This window comes from Dermacentor andersoni, chromosome 7 (genome assembly GCF_023375885.2).
Source record: "Dermacentor andersoni chromosome 7, qqDerAnde1_hic_scaffold, whole genome shotgun sequence".
Taxonomy (NCBI): Eukaryota; Metazoa; Arthropoda; class Arachnida; order Ixodida; family Ixodidae; genus Dermacentor; species Dermacentor andersoni.
Window position 1 is genome coordinate 62,387,394 of NC_092820.1, and position 5,501 is coordinate 62,392,894.

The following is a 5,501-nucleotide window of genomic DNA, read 5'->3' on the forward strand; positions in this document are numbered from 1 at the left end:
GATTTACGGTGGCTTGAATGTACTCGCTCCATTCTGAGCATCACCGTCGGCACCCAAATACTCGGAGACGTAGAAGGCGTAGTCGAGGGCGCCCATCATTTCCCGCTCGACGCTAAAATTTGCGTCTCAAGAGAAATCGCTGGAATGGGCGGGGCAATTCCGAGTCAGCTTGGCTTCAAAACGAGAAAGATGCCCAAGCGGACCCACCGACATGCTCCGGCCATTTGACTCGGCAGCGTATCAACCGCAGCTTTCTGCTTTTCCGCTCATCATGTGTCATTTCACTCTTGCCAAACGCTTTATTTTATTATTGTCAGTACATGCAACACCGCGATGAAGCATCCCTGCAGAACCATGAAGCGAATTATTCAACTTCAGAAAATGTTATTGCTAAACATCTCTTCCCCACAAAGGCGCCTTGGACACGTTTTTTCTGCAGGGAACAATTTCAAACGAATCGCTGTCCTTGGAAGTTCTATCCACAGAGAGATGCCAAGCAACCGGGGCTGAGCTGTCTCCCTGACACTTGATGAGCAGTATCAGCGCGCTCATCGTTTTCAGAACCCATGGCTCTTGCCTCCGAATCGTGAGCGATAGCCGCATTCATCCCTGCAAAGAGGAATGCACACGTTAGAATGCATGAACATGCCCCATTGGCTTTCAAATATCTCCTTCACTGGCCAGGTTCCGACACCATTAAAAAAAGGCTTGCTGGATCCCTATATGTGACAAATGCCGAGTCAGTCAAAGAGAGTTTGAGAAAGAACGGGACATAATTATTAACCTTGTACATCCGCCATTCAGCTACAGAGCGACAATATTTGCACCATTAATGGCGCTGTTTTGTCGTATAGCTAAGACTCAAGCATCGAGTGGTAAGATCAAATTGCTTATGGGCACAAAATAAGCTGTTCTTTTTGACCACGTTTTGTGGCAAGTACACTTTAGGAGATGAGTACAGACTACACTAAAATGAATGAGATATTATTTCATATGTATGGCTATCGAACTTTTGTTTCAGATATTCAAACACACCGGAGGTGGTCAGAGTCAATAAGCAGGTTTTCAACAGGGGGTCTCTCAGCGCAAGTGCAGTCGATGTCACTTTCACCTATAGTGGAACTTTTTATTCCTATTAACACGAGTGTGTTTGACATGAGACAAACCAGCAGCCTCAGTGATGCGAAAGTTTTTCCTGCTCGCACTGCAGACATAATTTTAAGAATTTCACTAGGCCTTCATTCAATTCTTCTCGTGCATTAATGGCAGAAGTATTTAAGCTATTAAACTGGGAAGGTTTAGGAGTAAGGATCGACGGCGAATACTTCAAGTACCTTCGGTTTGCCGATGACATTCTTCTATTCAGCAACACTGTAGACGAGTTACAAAAGATGCTTGAGGACCTTAACTGGGAGATGTAAGACTGGGGTTGAAAATTATTATGCAGAAGACAAAGATAATGGTGAACTCCCGGGCAAGGAAACAGCATCGCAAGTCAGCCTCTAGAGTCTGTGAAGGAGTACGTTTGCCTAGGTAAACTAATCACAGGGAACCCTGACCATGAGAGGAAAATTCACAGAAGAATAAAAATGGCTTGGATTGCGTACGGCAGACATCATGAGCTCCTGACTGGAAGCTTACCGTTATCATTGAAAAGGAAGGTATACAATCGCTGAATTTTACCTGTGCTGACATATGGGGTAGATACTTGGAGACTGACAAAGAAGCTTGACGACAAGGACCACGCAAAGAGCGATGGAACGAAGAATGCTAGGCATAACTTTAAGAGACAAAAAGATAGCAGTTTGTACCAGAGAGCAAACGCGTATAAAAATATTCTAATTCATATTAAGAGAAATAAATGGCGCTGGGCAGGTCCTCTATTGCGCAGATTAGATAACCGTTTGACCATTAGGGTGACAGAATGGGTACCAAGAGAAGGGAAGCTCAGTAGAAGAAGGCAGCAGACTAGATGGTGTGACGAAATTAGGAAATTCGCAGGTGCTAGTTGTAATCGGCTGGTGCAGGAATGGGGTAATTGGAAATCACAGGGAGAGGCCTTCGTCCTACACATAAGATAGGCTGATGATGATGACGATGATGCTTCGTGTAGCACTTTTCGTTCACGATGGTATGGGGTACCGCATAGATAATTTCTCCGTAACTTTATCCAGAACGCGAAAGCTGCACACAGTGCAAGGTGCCCATTGTATTTCAATTTGCATTTCTTCCATACACAGCCGTAAAAGCGAATTGTTGTTCTCCTTCCGAAGATAAGCAAAGAAATGAGATGCTGTATTTTATAACATTTCATGAAGTAAATAGTACCTTGGTACCAAAAGTTATTTTCTAAGCTACGAGTTGTATATAGCACATGTCCTAACAACCTATCTAGCATATACATGCACTTGCATTGTTGTAGCGCTGGCATGCCTTTCTCCTAGTTTCTCTACAAACGTAAAATATTGTTTTACGTTGCTTTGACATCAGATACACCGACAGAGTGCCAGAAAAGTAGATTTACCGGTGATTTCTGTATCATGTCATGGCCTGCCAACGCGGTATCCTTAGAGGGCGCTAGGTCCTATTCGTGATGAAACTCCCTCCTTCAAATGCTGCTAACATTGAGCCGCGCAATGCAAAACGCTGCGCTATCTTATAGCAAGGACAACGATGTTTCTCGCTAAAGTATTCGGAGAAGTGAACAAAAAAAGCGCGATGTATTCTGTGCGTCATCATCATTATGGTCAGCCTGGTTACGCCCACTGCAGGGCAAAGGCCTCTCGCATACTTCTCCAACAACCCCGGTCATATACTTATTGTGGCCATGTCGTCCCTGCAAACTTCTTTATCTCATGCGCCCACCTAACTTTCTGCCGCCCCCTGCTACGCTTCCCTTCCCTCGGAATCCAGTCCGTAACCCTTAATGACCATCGGTTATCTTCCCTCCTCATTAGATGTCCTGCCCATGACCATTTCCTTTTCTTGATTTCCACTAAGGTGTGATTAACTCGCGTTTGTTCCCTCACCCAATGTGCTCTTTTCTTATCCCTTAACGTTACAGCTATCATTCTTTTTTCCAAAGCTCGTTGCGTCGTCCTCAATTTATGTAGAACCCTTTTCGTAAGCATCCAGGTTTCTGCCCCGTAGGTGAGTACTGGTAAGACACAGCTATTATACACTTTTCTCTTGAGGGATAATGGCAACCTGCTGTTCATGATCGGAGAATGCCTGCCAAACGCACCCCTGCCCATTCTTATTCTTCTGATTATTTCCGTGTCAATTTCCGGATCCGCCCTAAGTAGATGTATTCCCTTACGACTTCCAGTGCCTCGCTACCTATCGTAAACTGCTGTTCTCTTCCGAGACTGTTAAACATTACTTTAGTTTTCTGCAGATTAATATTTAGATCCACCCTTCTGCTTTTCTTCTAATTCTGTGCGTAATATTACACTAATATTATGGCGGTCGCTTCGTTTATCCAATGTCGCTATATTTATTCATCATGTGAATGTTTTGCAAGCACTTCATTTTCAAACTTACCCATCATAAGGAGAGTGCAAATGGCAATAAGCGCGAAAGCCACGGCTGCCTTCATGATATCGAAGTTTCTGAAAGAGCGTACAGAAAAGGGGTTACGTTGAATCATTTATACGTCGGTCTACGTATACGTAACCGGCAGCAGATAACAAATCAGTTCTACCGAAGCTCGCAAGGAGGAGCAAGACTTGGGAAAGAGAAAATTGTCATCCGCCCTACTGTACCAACAGGCTACAAAAGAAACACATGCCGGTCTTTCGCAAACAAACACTAGCAGTGGAAGAGTAATTCGTCCGGGTCGTATAACCAACATCTTTCTAGGGCGATCCCTCCACCATCAGAGCGAAGGAGCAGGCTATCTAATTACAGAGGGAAGGTAAAATTACCAACTTCAAGCACAGGAACACGAAGATGCAAGGTTTTCTTAGGAAGGCGTATGGGTGTTCTCTGTTCATACTTGCGGGCTACATTAATTTGGATGACAATTTTCTTTCATTAACATTCTTCCCCACTGCGGCTTCCCGCAGACCTAATCTAGCACATGCGGGGTCCCTGTGCCTCAAGTTGCGGAATAATTTGCTCTCTCCTTGTGATCAGCTAGCCGGATGTGCAGCTAAGATTGTAGATCGACTGCCCCGGAATTGCGTTGGCCAGGGGTCCCGTCACGGTACCAGGACAAATTTTTCTTCAACTGCTGGGCTTTCTATCTGAGAAAGCCGCATGGATTGCCTTGGTAGCTTTGTGCCACCATGTAAATAATTGAATACATGACTCACATCCCGTGTTAGTCTAGCTGGATTTTAGACTAGGCCTTTATAAGCGGAGACTTTACAAATCGCACACTTATAAGTAAGGAACGTTGATTTGAACATTACCTTGTATATGTATATATATATATATATATATAGTAAAGTGTCTTGGTCATAACACGAACTACAGGCTCTTCTTTAATGAATACTGAACGACCTGATCATGCCTTGGTCCTTACGTATATGAAAAATTGCCTAGGTTCCTTCGCTAAGAATGAGGTAATGGAGGTAAAAAAACACGCTTTCATACAGTTAGTGCCGAACAATTTATAATGCACGCTATATCTCCATCCAAGCCTTCCAGTGTTTACCTGTACGCACACAACACATTTTACTGCACGAAAGTAGGTCAGTGTGTAAGCTGGCATTCAAGCCTTGCGGAAGAAAAACAAGGCCGGATTACGTTGGCCGACCACCAGATTTCAACTTTGCCACATCTTGCGCGACCTTTTCTTCTGTATGCTTAGGGCACTGAGAGGATTACATAAGATGAAAACGGTATTATGGATTAGCCGGAACAAATAAGCACTTCGGTGTGACTGGAGTTAAAGTGTACTGAAATGCTGAAGCAAAAATATGTTACAATAAAGAGCCAGGATTTGTCCCTACCATTCAATTCATTTATAAAAAGTTACCGAAACTGAAGAACAGGCAACTGCGTGTCTGAGCAGTATTTCATTAAATACTGACCATCAAGTTCTAAATATTTAGCATGGCGCGATGTTTTTGAATAGCTCTCTGGAATCGAACATCGCCTATGTTGCATGCTAGCAAAGACCTACAACGATAGTCGACGTTTTCTCAAAGCGCGCAAGGAAATTTAAAATAACTCGAAAAATGCTATGTTGAATTGCATGTTGTGCGCCGTCAACTTACTTTTGGTACAGTCGTGTGCAGGAGAATGGTTCAGCACACCTTATATCGCTCTTATTTCAAGTTTCTACCTTCCTGAAAAAAATATTAACAAATAGCAAGCCTAAATTCCCCACGAATCAAATACCTCAAGTTAGCGTTGACAGGCGTAGGCCATGTGATCCACTGAGGTCACGCTTTATGACCGGAAGAGGTGAAGTACGGCTGATGGCAACGGATGTCACTTCTATAGTCACAAGTTGCAAAGGGCAATATCCCAAAGTCTGCAGCTGACAAGGT

General features: G+C 43.8%; 1 long non-coding RNA gene across 1 annotated transcript; it reads right to left on the reverse strand.

Annotated features, from left to right (window-relative positions):
- Window positions 1-279: 279 nt before the first annotated feature.
- LOC129385497 (uncharacterized) lies at window positions 280-5,298 on the reverse strand. The gene is made up of 3 exons (XR_008613003.2): window positions 5,226-5,298; window positions 3,544-3,611; window positions 280-609 (listed from the first exon to the last, which is right to left on the reverse strand). It is a non-coding gene; the product is annotated as an uncharacterized lncRNA (long non-coding RNA).
- Window positions 5,299-5,501: the final 203 nt, after the last annotated feature.